The 15,767-nt window shown below is 42.7% G+C and overlaps 1 protein-coding gene across 1 annotated transcript in view; it reads right to left on the bottom strand.

The window, feature by feature from the left end:
- Positions 1–14,938, bottom strand: part of ABAT (4-aminobutyrate aminotransferase) — a 127,899-nt gene extending 112,961 nt beyond the window's left edge. Inside the window, exon 1 of the mRNA XM_020972931.1 lies at positions 14,807–14,938. The gene's annotated coding sequence lies outside the window, so the exon portion shown is untranslated. The remainder of the gene's footprint in view (positions 1–14,806) is intronic.
- Positions 14,939–15,767: the final 829 nt, after the last annotated feature.

Raw genomic sequence — 15,767 nt, 5'->3', positions numbered from 1 at the left:
GAAGCCCAGCCTAGACAAGGCTAGACAGGAGGTAGCAGAAGGCTAGGTCTCCTAGAGGCACATACCAAATTGGCAAGACCATATTTCTTTCCCATTGCACTTATGAGTGCTCCTCCCCCATCCCTCCAAGAAGGGAGAAGGGATCATCAAGTATCCCAAGTATCCAACTGGTATCAAGACCACAAGAGGGCCACAGAATAGTAACTAGTTGCAGGAAGCCAGCCAATCAATCAATCAATCCATCAATAAACATTTATCAAGCACCTGTTATGTGTCGGGCATGGTGCTATGAGCTGGGGATACAGATAAAAATAATTTAAAGGCAGCTAGACTGTAGTAAGGCCTGTTCTTAAACCTGATATTCTTATATTGTCTCTGGGTACCCCAGACAGCATCAGTGGCTCGCTTCTCAGTGGTATTTCTGGAGTAGGAAGATTACATTGGAATTGGACTGAAGTCTCAGAAATGAGTTTATTCTCCCCTTGGGGGCACAGGAAAAGCAGCCAAAAATGCATCACTGAAGATACTGCTGTTTGTCTATCCATTCCTCAACTGTGTCTTCCTCCTCTGAAAATCAATTAACTAGTCACTGGGCAGAGGAAAAACGAGATTGTCACCAAATAAGGGTAACCAAGCTCACTGAATTCTTCATCACTGAAAACTTTCTATAAGAATTCTACATCCACAATTCTGTACTTCAGCAAGTCAAATCTTGGGGAGACAAACAAATACCTCTATCAAGCGAGAGCCCCTGGAAGTACTAGTGAATACCTGGGTGGATCAAAAAGGCTCTGACTCTAGACTCTTGTCTAAGTTGGCAAGCCACAGTTGTAGTAGAAAAATTCCTGGATAGAAATGAACTGGAAGCCAAGCAGGTAGCTATTGACTAAGGGATAGCTGAAAGAACCATGGCGTTTGAAAATAACTGAACATTATTGCACTGTAAGAAATGATAAATATGAAGAAGTTAAGAGAAATTTGAAAAAGACTTTTATAAACTGATGCAGAACCAGGAGAGTAATTGAATAGCTGGCTTTTATATACTGTTTTAAGGTTTTTTTAAGGACCTTAGATATATCTTGTTGGATCTTCACAACCACCATATTGTTATCCACCATTTTACAGATGAAGAAACTGAGGCTGAGAGAGCTTAAGAGATTTGCCTAGGGTCACACAGGATCTGAGGCAGGGTTTCAACTCAGGTCTTCTTGACTCCAAGTTCAGCACTCTATCCACCTAAATGCCTCTAATTTATACAATCACCACAATAACGTCCAGAAAAACCACACTAAAAGACTTCAGAACTCTGATCAATGCAGCAGCCAATCATGGCTTTAGATTATAAGCCCCTTGAGGGCAGGGATTGTCTTTTGCCTCTTTTTGTATCTCCAGAGCTTAGCACAGTACCTGGCACACAGTTAGGTGCTTAATAAATGTGTACTGATTGATGATTCCAGAGGAATGGAACATATTTGCATATGTAGCCATTGTGTTATTTGCTTTGCTTATTAACTCTACTTTGTGACAGCATAAGGTTCTAGTAGGGAGGAGAGTCACTGCGAAGTAAGTGGAATACTGGAGAAATGACCTTGGGCTAAGTTGTTTTACCTCTGACACTCCTCATCAGTAAAGTGGGGTTAATGATGCTTGTAATATCGACCTCCCGGGTTTGTTGTGAGAATCAAATGGGATAAAAAGGATGAGATATGCGTGGGAATCATAAAGTTATATAAGCTTTATTAGTCCACATCACACAGCACTCCTAATGTCTCCAGAGCAATTTCTCATTACAATAATAGCAATAACTCTGGTAGGCAGAAAAGACAGAGAAGATTATTTCCACCTGATTGATGGATAAACTGAGGCAAAGAGAGGTTAAGTGACTTTTCCAATGCCATGACAATGTAGTGGCAAAACTAGAATCAGACAGGGTGGAACTGGGAGACATGAGCTCAGGATTCAAGCCTTGGTTCTGTCTCTTACCAGCTATGTGGACGAATCCCTTAGGCTCTCTGGAGCTCAGTTTCATCAATAGCTCCCAATTTGTGACAGTTAAATGTACAAGCAAATCAAAAAGTGCCATCTTTATCTTTACTCAGCTTCACCAAAATATGCAGTGTAACAGGATAATCAATAAGCAAACATACCTCTTGTAGGTTGAATAACGTGTCTTCACACACACATAAATATTCCGTCTAGTTAAATACATAATATAGAAAAACATTATATACAATATATTTACACAATATTATATATAACCACTGTAACATGCATGTTAACTAGACTTGTGATATCATTGACGTAGGAAACTCTAAATGAACAAATTCCCTTTATCAATGCACATGACCACTGCTCTGTAATTTAGAATCCTCGTGCATTGCCTGGAGTACAGAGCAGTTAAAGGATTTGTTCAGGGTCATACAGCAGTATTTGTTGGAGGCAAAACTTAATCCAGGTCTTTCTGACTCCAAGCCCAACTAGAGGGCATAGCAGATATAACACTAGGCCTAGAGGCAGGAAGAGTTGAATTCAAATCCCACCTCAGACACTTACTAGCTGTGTGACTTTGGGCAAGTCATTTAACCTCTGTCTGCCTCAGTTTCCTCAACTGTAAAATGGGAATAATAATAGCATATACCTCCCAGGGTTCTTGAGAGGATCAAATGAGATAATATTTGTAAAAGCACTTAACATAGTGCCTGGAACACAGCAAGCACTTAATAAATTTTGTTCTCTTCCTCCCCTCCCACCCTCATCTACTCCACCAGGCTGTCTTGTCTCTATATACCTGCATTACTATTTTTTTTTTTTGGTGAGGCAGTCGAGGTTAAGTGACTTGCCTAAGGTCACACAGCTAATAAGTGTCAAGCTATTTTTTAAATGTACAGAGTTAATTGAATTTAAAAGTGTAACTGAATTCATAGTAGTTTTTTGTTAATGTGTGTTTTCTTAGTCAACAAGAATATATTATTGTCTAGCAGGAGCCTAAGGGTTGAAAAAAATATTAAAAAGAAATCTTTGTAATCAAAAAGTTTGAGAATCACAGAACTGGAATATCTCTAAAGATCCTTATTCTGGGGGCAGCTAGGTGGTGCAGTGGATAGAGTACTGGCCCTGAAGTCAGGAGGACCTGAGTTCAAATCCAGCCTCAGACCAAACATTTGACACTTACTGGCTGTGTGACCCTGGGCAAGTCACTTAACCCTAATTGCCTAAAAAAAAAATCCTTATCCTGGAAAGGACCTTAGAGACCAGCAAGCCCAACCCTTTCATTTTGCAGATAAGGAAACTGAGGCACAGAGAGGATAAGGAAGTTTTACAGTGTGCTACAACTAGTGTAGTCCCAGAGACAGGATGGGAAGCCTTGACTGTCCTCCTTTGGCTTCTGTCTTCCTGACTCTAGCTCAAGCACTCTCTCATTACTCACACTTCCGAACCTTGCAGTTCATTGCTCTTCCCAGCACACAATGCAGATTCATAGGATTCATATCGGGAAGAAACTTTGGAGATCCTCTATTTCAGGGGTTCTTAGCTTGGGGCATGTGAAGTCATTTTTTTAAAAAAGAAATTTAATAACTAATTCAATATAAATTGATTTCCTTTGTAGTTCTATTTATTTCATTTTACGTATTTAAAAACATTATTTATTGTGAGAAGAGATCCATAGGCTTCTCCAGACTGCCAAAGAGGCCCATGACACAAAAAAGGTCGGAATCTAATCCAATCTCTTCATTTCAGAGATGAGGAAACAGATGCGCCTTTCTCAAGGTCAGTTAGTCCCCAAACCTTGACAGAGTAACTGAAACACTGCTCCTGGCCTAGTGCAGAATGAAGTCTTGGAGTCTATTTACCATCAAGAGAATATCTTACATAATTTATTTACCTTCCACTTTTTTTGAGCCAAGTACATGGGAACCAAATGCTTTTATGGGACTGGTCTCAACTCTACCCAAGATTACATGTTTCAGGCCCTGAAGCAAAAGTGCCAGCTGTACCCGGTGCACAATCTAGGGAATAACACAATCATTCATCTGCACAAATGCTTCTCGTGTTTGCTAATTTTCAGCTTCACCCCTTGAAAGGATCTCTAGCAAAGTCAAGCCTGGGGATTTGAAATCGGGAGACCTACTGAGAGCTGAGGGCAGCAGTGGTCATAGTGTAACAGTATAATAAATAAGCAAACATACCTCTTGTAGGTTGAAGCTCACTTTCAATGTGTGTAATTAATCTGGTAAAAGTATCTTTCTGCAGTCCTAATAAGGCATATAGGATACAGAGTCCCCTTAGAGAGAGGGAGACCGAGGTTCAAGTTCTGCCTTTGACACCTATTGGCTGTGTAACCCTGACCAAGTCCATTGACTTCTCAGTGCCCCCAGGCAGCTCCCCAAGATTAAACATTTCACAACCGTAGCCATTCTGCTTTGGTAGGTAGAATTTCCTCAGTAGGAGCTCCCTGAACCAGTAAAATCATAGGCCTGCATCAACCATCCCCTCCCCAAACCCCAGGCAGTTAGCAGGATTTCCACAGAGAAAACAGATTTTTAAAAGTCTTCTGCTAGGAGACTAGAAATCTGTTTCTCTAAGACCCTGTTTCATTGCTTAGAGTCTAAGTATGTATTTGTCATTAACACCTCAGGAGGAGAAAACCAGTTTTCTATGGGGATTCCACAACATTAGGCGAATAGGAATAAGTATTATAGGTTTTTTTTCCTTCCCAAGGAATGAAGATATTCAGGATTCTATGGGGAAAAAACACTACCAGGGCTGGCCAGGAGACAGAATAGTATGGTATGGTTGAAAGCACATTTCACCAATAGTCAAGAGATTGAATTCACAAGGTCACAGGCTTTGGAGTTGGACAGAACCTTGGAGATCATCTGATTCAGGGTTTCTTAATCTTGTTTGTATTATGGACCCCCATTTAGCAATACAGTGAAGCGTTTGGCTCCCCTTTCAGTGTTAAATAACTGAAGGAAATGCTAAATTTCAGTTAGATAGTAATTAAAAGAAAATATGTATTCTTTCCATCCAACCCACAGATCTCTTGAAATCTAACCATGGACCCAAGTTAAGAACTCCCATCAAGTCCAAACTGCAAAAACTCTCATTTTGCAGCTGAGGAAAATGTGGCCCAGAGTATTACAGTGCTTTGCCTAAGATCACCAGTGAGTGTCAGTTTTGACATTACATTCAAGCCTCTTTTCACCCTATCATGCTGCCAACTTGTTGGGTGTTTTAATTTCTCCTAGTCTTAGCTTCCTCATCTGCAAAATGATGGGGTTTGGTAGAGACATGGGTCGAATTTGAGTGCCTTGCCACTCTAGGATTCTTGTAGGTGAACATAAGTCCGCATTCACCTTTTTCTTTTCTGTGTCCCCTCTAAACCTTATGACTAGGCCTCTCAGGCAGCCAGGGCCCTCAATGTACTCTGGCTATCAGTGAGTTGCCCTTTGTTCTCTTCCCTCAGAATTTTGCTCTTTGCTAAAGGAACTGATGCATTAAGCTTAGCTAAGGGTTTTGTTTTTTTTCAGGGTGAAGACAGAAAGAGACCTGTGATTTGCTCAGGGTAGAGAACTCCCAGGGATGAAACTCCCTATATTAGAGCAAATTATTCTGCAACTTACAGTCATTGAGGAGGTCAAATGACTAGTTTAGGGTCACATAGTCTATATCTCTCAGAGATAGACTTGAACTCAGGGCTCTTCTGATGCAGAGATTAGCTCTTTCTCCACATTATCCACCTGAGAATGGCTTCGTGGGGTATGCTGCCTAGAAAGCACTTGTATTTTAATAGCTGCCTTCAGAGACAGTCATCAACAGTTATTTAATGAGCAATTATTATAATGCAAAGTCACTTCCCTCAGGGGTCTTATGGTATAGCTAGGAAAAGCAAGAAATACACAGTAAAAGATAACAGTAAAAGGCAATGGAAAATAAGTGATTGAGAGCTGGAGGGGCCTTAGAGGTCATTCAGTTTCACCTATTCCTTTTATGGTTTGGGAAACTGAGGCCCAGATAAGGGAAGTGACTTGCCCAAAACACATAGGTAGCAAGTAAGGAAGCTAGGTTCTTTGACTCCAAATAAGCTCTTTTTTCACTACCTAACAATGGCTCACAGAGCAGCACAGACACAACGGGGTAGAGATCACTGTGAGCTGGGTTGGGTACATAGAGGAGGAACACAGAGGAGGAACCTGAGTAGATAGGTTTCAGGGAAATGAAGAGAAAATGGGAGGGCATTTCATGCAGGGGGAAAATAAAATATTTTGAGATTCAAAAAGAAAGACTAAACTAAAATTAACAATCCAAATTCAGCAAGTATTTATTAAGTGCCAAGATATGAAGGGTACAAGAATGAAAATCCCCTGTCCTCAAGGCATTTACATTCTACTAAAAGGGAGCTTCAGCAGTGATGGCAGGCTCTTAGACACCCTATAGGTAGCTGTCTTAGTTAAGTGCCATGGGTCTCGAACACCAGCCCAATCAGACCTCAACCATTAACTGACTTCCGAAGAGGACAAACCCAAGAAGCCATTGCAGAGTTATTCTTGGAACACTGTGAAACAATATTAAAATGGGGGGGGGGGGAATTAAGATAATGAAGCTTATAATGAGGTGCATGACAGAGAGTAAAGAATTTAAGAGTTGGGAAAGGTCATTAGACTCAAATTAAGGAAAACAAAAATATTTCTACAATGACCTCTTAGAAAGACATATGTCAATCACGAAAATGAGACAGTCCCAAGAAAAGTTCTCCAGTTCTTGGGTTTTTCCCTTCTTCAAATCTTTTCCTTCCCTCCATGAGTAGGAGGCAGCAGGGAGAACACTGAATCTGAAGTGAGAGGATCAGAGTTTAGAATTTGGTTCTGCTACCTTATTAGCTGTATGACCTTGAGAAAGTCACTTACATTTTCTGTAAATTGAGGGGCTTGGACCCCAAGATCACTAAAGTCCCTCTCAGTTCTGAATCCTATTATAGTATTGAAAAAGAAAAAAACCCATTAATTATAGCTCAGAGATAGCCATGTAGTACAATGGATAGAGCACAGAGCCTAGAGCCAGGAAGACCTGAGTTCAAATGTGACTTCTCAGACACTTTTGTTTGAGGCTGTGTGACCAAAGACAAGTCATTTAACCTCTGCTTGCCTCAGTTCCCTCAACTATAAAATGGAGATCACAATTGTACCTGCCTCCTAGGTTTGCTGGGAGGATCAAATGAGATAATATTTGTAAAATGCTTAGCGAAGGGCTGCTTAATCAACCTTTCCTTCCCTCTTTCCTCCCTGTATCTTGTCTTTTGCACTTACTTTCACATGGGGTGGGTAGTGGGAAGAGGAGCTGGTTATTACCACACAGAGAACTGAAGTCCCTGAAGACACATTTCTCTACCTTCTCAGTCATTGCCCAAGATTCCTGCTGGAAAACCTCCTATAATTGTCAACTTGGCTTATAGAAATATTTTCCAAGGAGTATGGTACAAAGCCACCAGAATTTTGTGATCAGATGCAAAGGTATTGATCACTGGGACCTGTCCAGCATGAACAGGCATGAGACTAGGGATCCTTTTCTTAGAAATCTAAAGCTAGTCCTCATTTACACATTGCTTCATAGTTTAAAAAGTTCTTTCCTCACAGGTAGCTCAAGGATTGCTCTTCCTCTTTTTACTAATGAGGACACAAAGCCCTAGAAGAGTTACATAGAGCCATCAAAATCACATGATCAGAAATCATCAGATCTAAGCCTTGAACACACCAACATTCTTTCCACTATACCATGCTACCTTTCTAAATCTAAAACAAAATGCTTCTTGGATGAGAGGCAGAGGGATTTACAACATGGGACAAGGAGTCAGGAAACCTGGCTTCTTTCTGTCAGTTTACCTCGGGCAAGCCACTTAATTTCTCTGTCTTCATCTCCTTGTCTAAACAATGAAGGGGCTGGGCCAGATGTGTTCTTTTCAAGCTTTAATGCTGTCTTTTAGCTATGGTGTTATTTATGAAATTCCCTGATTTCACACCAATGTTTCGGGCAGTGAGGTGGAAAAGGCCTTTGGGGTACCTGTCCATTACCTTCTCTTCAGTTCTACTGTTAATTTCCCAGCTGGCTGCACTCTACAGGACTTTCTTTGGCCATCTCCATTGTCATCATGTTCCAGTCATCACTAGAAATGCCATCATCCTGCAGGATCCCATCAGCCTTGGTACTCACAGCTCCTCAGTACCATCTGCCCTTCTGATTTGGAGGGTGGAGCCCCAAACACCAAAACTTCCCTTTAAGGAGGGAGCCCAAGTCAGCCATCTTTTCATTTCCCACCTGGATGTACTCTACGGGACGTTTTTGGACTTCTCCATCAATGCCCCCAAACCAGGCACCTTTTCCCCTCAGCCTTTTCAGCTTCCTTTGTTCGCTGTTTTCCTCTATTAGATTGTAAACTCTCTGAAAGCAGGGATTCTCTTTTTTTTTCATATTTATATGTGTATCACTAGTGTTTAGCACATGCCTGGCACACAGTAGGTGCTTAATAGTGTTTCACTGCCTGATTGACTTACTGGTAGCTAGCTTATATTCTGATACTTATTAGCTTTGTGACCCTGGACAAGTGTCTGCCTCAAATTCCTCAACTGGTATAATAATAGTATTTATCTCCCAGGGTTGTTGTAGGAGGTATATTTGTAAAGCACTTAGCATGATGGCTGGTACATAGTAGGCAATTAATAAAATTTTTTTTGAAATTGCTATTATCATTGAAGGGAATGGGGTAAACTGGAAGTTTTGTCTTTCCCCAAATTAAGTTTCTAGCAGAGATGGAGAAATAGAGGCCCATGGGAAACCAATTTAAATAGAAACTCCAGAGATATTTCAACACTTAGATATGTTTCAAGGATGAATGCAATTTTTTTAAAAAAGTAAAAAAATGCCCTGGGCCAGTAGCTGAAATGGGATGGGAAAACTATACTCTGGGTAAAGATTTAGAGAAGCCATTTGGCTCTTTCAGAATTCCTATTAGCAATATTAGCAGCTACGTGGAACAGTGCATAGAGCACTGGACTTGGAATCGGGAAGACTCATTTTCTTGAGTTCATATCCAGCCTCAGACACTTACTAGCTGTGTGACCCTAAGCAAGCCACTTAACCCTGTTTCCCTCAGCTCCTCATCTGTTAAATAAGCTGGAGAAAAAATGACAAACCACTTCAGTATCTCTGCCAAGAACACCCAAAAAATGGGGCCATAAAGAGTCAGACATGGCTGAAAATGACTTAACAACAGCAAAAATTAGCTACATTGATACACCAACCCCACCCCTGCCCTGAGGACTGACTGCATTTAGCTCCTGTAGACTGACGGCTTTCTCCCAGAGAATAGTTTTGGTCACTGTAGACAAGGCTACCACTCTCTAGGAGCTTCAATGCCTTGGTAATTAATCAATCAACCAACAACTATTTATTAAACTCCTACTAAGTGCCAAGTACTTTTCATAGTATAAAGAACAAAACAATCTCTACTCACAATGAGCTTAATGTTGTAAGGGCTGGGGTACAAATATATGTGATGTGTATGTGTGTATATATGAGCACACACATATGTATATGCACCCATGCACATATATGTATACACATTTACATACACACATACATATAGCTAGTAACTGTGGGAGGGAGTTGTGAACTCATATGCATATACGTATACATCCACATACATTGTATCATAAATATAAAGTGAATAAACCAAATACATACACATTGGTTAAATACAAAGTAGTCTGAGAAGTAGAGCACCAGCAGTTGGAGGAGATCAGGAATGGTCACATGGAGAAGACAGTGCTTGAGTTAAATTTTAAAGGAAGGGAGAGACTAGAAGTTGCGGTAGGAATGGAATGCAATTGATTGCTTTTGTGTAACCTATATCAGATTGCTTAGTGTCTTGGGGAGGGGGGAATGGGAGGGAGAGAGGGAGGAAAAAAATTTGGAACTCAAAATCTTACAAAAAATGAATGTGGAAAACTATCTTTACATGTAATTGGAAAAAAAAATACTATCTACAAGATAAAAACAAAAAACCTAAACCCACAAACAAACAACAAACAAAAAAGGGAATGTATTCTAGGTATAGGAGTGCAGTGAAAAATGAACCAGACTTAGAACTGGAGATCCTATGTTCTAACACTGGCTCTGCTACTCACTACTTATGTGAAATTTGGGAGCAAGGGTCTCAGGTTCTTTATCTGTTTAAATAAAAAAAGGAGGAGTGGTTGGCACTAAATGACTTCAAAAGTTCCTGCCAGATTTAAATCAGGATAGTACTATCTCAAGGGTACAAAATACTTTGCAAACTTTGAATTACACTCACAGCAAATGTCAGCTATTAGAAACTAATTGGGAAGGTGTTACTTATCACAGAGTTAGAGCTAGAAGGTCCCTTAGGGATCATTAAGTCCAACCCTCTCCTTTTGCAAATGAGAAAACTGAGGCACAGAGGTTAAATGATTTGCCCAGGGTCACATAGATAGTAAGTGTGAGTGCATGTATGTAGGGAGAGTGTGAACCTACATCTTTCTGACTTCAAGTCCATACTTCCTCTCACTTCAGAACAAGTAACGGCCTGCTGACCCTTTCCCTGCATCTTTGTCCATTTCAGGCCTATAGGAGCCATCGGCAACAGCTGGGAGAAGACATTACTAGCTAGATTCCCCTCCCCATTCCATGTTATCTCAGCTGTGGGCATTCCTGTCCCTGTCCCACCTGTATCCCCACTCCATAAGCATGCTTCTTCTAGCCTGGGTACAAATCACTGCCCTTCTGGCACTCTTGAATTGGCAGAGAAGGGAGTTTCATAGCATCATTTGCTTCTAGCATGTTTGTTCCCCAGGGACACGGGCTGGGCTCCAAGGTGACAAATACTCTGAGTATGGCTCTGAAATGAAATCAGCAGCACACAATGGCCTGAATGCGCAGGGATCAACCTCTTGTTCCTTGGCTAGGATGGGCAGGGGCTTGATCCAGCCAGCTGAACTGGTCTTTCAAGGCTACCAGAATAGAATGCTTCTGCTCACTAAGCTTTCTTTCCCTTTTCTATCCTTTCCTGGAAGTAGGGCAGGCAGGTGCCCAGGGAAAGGAAGCATTGAGAGTGGAAAGGCCATGGAAGCTTTCGCCACCATTTCAGTCAGATCTTTTAAGAAGCCCTTGACAGGTAGATTCCCATCCCCAAGACAAAATAGCAGGTGACCATCATGTGAGGAAACCTTTTGAAGTGACTGGGCTCAAACTAATCCAGCCCATTCTGGGTCACAAGATTCTCTGGGAGAAGACGGCTCTAGAGGATGAGCATCTGCCCCAGCTCAGGGAATTGCTGTGGAAAGAGCCCTGGATTTGGACTAGAAGACCTAAGTTTGATTACCAGCTCTTTCCGGGATTACCTGTGTGACCTTGGGCAGAACACTTCTCTCTGAGCTTCATTTCTTCATCTATAAAGCGAGAGGATTGGGTTAGATAGTCTCTAGGGTTCCTTCCAGCTTTAAATCGATAATCCTTTGATCTCTGCTCACATCGCCCTTATCACTCTGGCCTAAACCCTGAATGGAGGTGTAATGACGTTCCTCCTTGTGAAAATGGGTACAGAGGGAGTAAGTCAGACTCATGAAGCTCCTTATACTCAACCAGTCAACACTTCTTTGGCATCCAAATGTGTACACAGTCCCAGAGCTGGGTGCTTTTGGAGTGATACACAGAGGCCTGGAAAACAGTGATAGCCTAAGTTCATTGTGTAACTAAGATAGAATACAAACGAAGATCAACAAGATTCTAATGAAATGAAAACAGGAAGACCAAAGGTCTCTGTGGCAAACCTAAGCAACAGTGGCTCTTATAACCACCCTTTATGCTCCATTAGGTTTCATTTGAAAGATCATATTGGCTTCCGGAATATCAAAAGGAATGAGAGTGTCACACATATTCTTCAGGCTTGGAGGAATGGAAAGGTGTTACTTTAGAGTTGCTATAGAGACCAAAACTCTAGATTCTTCCAAGCAGCAGTATTAGAAAGAATTAGGAGACCTGGGTTCCAACCCTAGTTGTGCTAGACTCTCAACATGTGACCTCTGTAGTTGCAGAAGGTCAATCTCTGACCTCTTCACACTCCTAATCTTATTCTTGAACTTGGCTCTGGGCTCGAGGTCAAAAGTCCAAGTAATTTATACTCGCTGGGTCTCAGTTTTCTCTCTATAAAATGAGGCAGTTGAGTTAATCAACGATCTCTAAGTTCCCTTCCAGCTCTCACTTCCTGAGATCACTGTAGTCTCTGCTTTCAAGGAGTGAATCACTGCCCTGACTCTGAGTTCAGCAGTTATAATCTAGGTCATCTATCAGGAGATTCAAGGAGCTTTTGTCTAAAAGTTTAAACCTAATGAAAAGAGTTGTAGGAAGCTGTAGAAGGCCAGTCTGAACTCCTTACACTCCTTATCTTATCCTTGAACTTTGCTCCCTGCTCCAAGTTAAAATCACCCAATATCTCTACTGACAAGAGAGCCCCAAAGCCAGGCTCCTCAAGTAACTCTCCATTGGTTGAGAATTACTTCATTAGCCCGTTTTTTCCCCTCGACTGAATTCAGTTCAATTCACATTTATTGAGCATATATTACATAAAAGGCAGGTGCTACTAGGAAACAAAAAAACAGAAGCAAAAACAAACAAACAAACCAAAAACTATACAGTCCCAGTCCTTAACAAGCTTATTCTAGTAAAGGGAAGTTGGAGTGGTGGTAGTGGTGGTAGACTACATGTTCACCAGTAAATACAAGTTACATACAAAGTAATTTTAAGAAGGAGAAGACACTGATATTGGTGGTGGGGGGGGTCCAGAAAGGCCTCACAAAGGATGTGGCATTGAAGTTGTGCTCTAAAGGAAGTCAGGGATAGAAGGTCAGAGGTCAGGAGGCAATGCAAGAGGGACCATTTGAACAAAGTCATGGAGACAGGCAATGGAATGCCATGAATTACAGGCCCTTTGTATGACTTGTATCTATAGATCCTGAAAAGAGTTGGAAGTGGTCTGGGAAGTCCCAGAGCTCTGATTACTTTTTTCCCTTTCTCTGGAGAAAAAAAATGTGCTGAGTAGAGAGATTTCTTTGGGGAAGGAGCAGCTAGAAGATCAGGATAAGGAAGGACAGGTGCTGCTTTTGTTTACCTCAGGGAAAGATACAGTCATGCCACTGGGTTTAAGAGAAAATGGGGGAGGGGAGAGAATTCTAAGGAACAAGAGCAGAATAACTAAGACTTCAAGACTATCACTTGCACTTATCAAGAAGGCATTTTCTGAGGCTTCCTAGACAAATCTACCTCCCAAGATTCACTCCCTTCTACACTTGAACTATTTTGAAAACAGACAAGTTTTTTCTCCCCTGTCTTGGGGAAGGCAGCTGTAGGAATCTTTTCTTTCCTCCATTCTTTCTTGCCCGACCTCCCTGCCAGTTGCAGCTCCTATTAAGAAAATGCCTGCTCTCATCTGGGTACTTTCTGTTCTGCTGCAGGGCCTCTACTGTCATGCCCACCAACATCACATTTCCTAGTCAGACCCCTGCAAAAGCACTGGATGGAAATGGAGTCAGGCCAGAGGCCTTGGCCAGAACTGAGAGAACACTCTCCCATGATCAAACATTTCAGCTCTACTCTTGAAAGCCCCAAGGATTAAGCCAGCCTTCCTCTTTTGGGAAAAGCACCTAGGGACCTCTACTGGGCTTTACTTTTCTGGGATATGGCCTCAGTCCTTTGTCGGGGCTAATTCTTCTGCTAGGCTATCAAGCCCTAAATCTATCACCACAAATCTATCACCAGAGCGAACATCAGAGACAGTCTCAGGAAGCAAACTGAGATTAAATTTTAAGGAGCATCATTCTCTCGACAGAAGTTAAAATGACTTGTCCCTCACTTTTTGGGGGTCAGTCAGTATGCTATTTTTGAAAGAGGTCATTTCTATGAGAGAGAGAGAGAGAGAGAGAGAGAGAGAGAGAGAGAGAGAGAGAGAGAGAGAGAGAGAGAGGAGAGTAAACCCTTGCCCTGTCTCTAAGGTGGAAGGTCTTTAATCCCATCTCTAAGGCAAGATGTCAATCAAAAGATATGTAAGTCTCCATCTTTGAAAGACAACAGTGATTTCCATTCTTGGGGCAAAAACAATGTCTCGATTTTTTCTGGGGATGGGGAGCTGAAAATTTCTCTCCAAATTGAGGACATCTTGAACTTGTGAGTAAGGGTGAACACTCAAATCACCTATGTATATCTCCAACACGGTCAAAGAGGTGTTTGCCAGTTTCTGAAAGATGTTCTAACCTCTCATCTGTGGTGACCCTGTCTCTCCTTTCTAGGAGCACATAAATGTCTGAGGGGAGAAGGGGTCTTCGCCATGATCGTGTGTGTGTGTGTGTGTGTGTGTGTGTGTGTGTGTGTGTGTGTGAGTGTGAGTGTGAGTGTGTGGGGGTGGAGGGGACGGTGACACTGACCTCTCTGAGGGAACATCCTATTTATCCTCTGGAGAATCATCAATCTGAGATATGGGAGGGTTACTTCATATTTTCTCGGGGGTGGGGGTGGGTGGTGGGCTATTTCTCTTCTCTTTATCGAGGACACTCTAATCTTGAATCTCTTGGGGTTCACACCACAGGCAAAGATCTCGTCTTAGCCGCGGGGGTGGAAAAAAGGGGGGACACTCAAATCTTCCATCAGGGTGGATCTTGATCCTCTCCTTGTAACACTAATCCCACTCTCCAACCAGCTCCCTTCCGGGCCTGATCCCCGGTCCTTCGGGCCCCTCACTCACCACGCGCTCAGGCGGCTCTCAGTGTCTCTGGACGGCTCAGAAAGGCTCAAAACGCTCCGGTCTTCGGACCAGGCGTTCAGTGCTGCTCTCCCACCAGTCTGTCCCAGTTGCTTCGCTCCCCGGCTCTGCCGCGCCGCCCTGGCCAATCACTAAGGCGGCTCTAAAACACGCTCCGGCCACAGCCAATGGGCAGGGCCAGAACGGGCCACCGCCCCCCGGGGGGGAGGGGCGAGGAGGAGGATGCTGGGGGAGCTAGCCTGGGGGCGAGGTCCAGTCTCAGGCTGGGGAATCTCTGGAGCGGTGTTCGTCCTGGAGGCCAAGGAGCAAGGGAGCTAAGGATTGATTTCATGGGGACTGAGAGCAGCAGGAAGGATTAGGATGTAAATTCCCCTCGCCCCTACTAGCTCAGGCTCTAACCAGGTCTCGCCTGCCCTCTGCCCTATCCTGGTAGATTCCAGCTAGTTTTTCTTTCTACTCTCCCCCCCTCCCTCCATGTCACTCCAGCCTGTCGCCCCTCCCTGCGTCCCAACATATCCCACCCTAGTCAGACTCTGGCTGTAGTTCTCCCTATACTCACCTCTATGGTCCCCAAATTATAAGTCAGCTTCTAGTCTATCACCCCTCCTATCCCACCCCCACTTCCCTACCAATACATACAACCTTAGATGCCTAGCAGTCTAACCCCTTCAATTTGCGGATAAAGAAACAAGCCTAGAGAAGTTAATTGACTTGCCTAAGGTCAGACAGGTTTTGAATCTAAGTCCTTCCATTCTAAATCCATCAGACTTTCAAGTGTACCATGCTACCTCCCCAGCTAGTTGCACCTTCCTCCCCTCCCTCCTTAGAATATAGCCAGTCTAATCTGTTGATACCTGGCTCTTTCATCCCTACTTGTATGCAGGTCACACTTAAGCTTGGTGCATCCCCCATCCCCTTCCCATCCTTAGATCAGACTCCCATT

Source organism: Phascolarctos cinereus, unplaced genomic scaffold (assembly GCF_003287225.1).
Source record: "Phascolarctos cinereus isolate Bilbo 61053 unplaced genomic scaffold, phaCin_HiC Scaffold_4;HRSCAF=312, whole genome shotgun sequence".
Lineage (NCBI taxonomy): Eukaryota > Metazoa > Chordata > Mammalia > Diprotodontia > Phascolarctidae > Phascolarctos > Phascolarctos cinereus.
The sequence above is the reverse complement of the archived record's forward strand: the minus strand, read 5'-3'. Positions and strand labels throughout refer to the sequence as shown.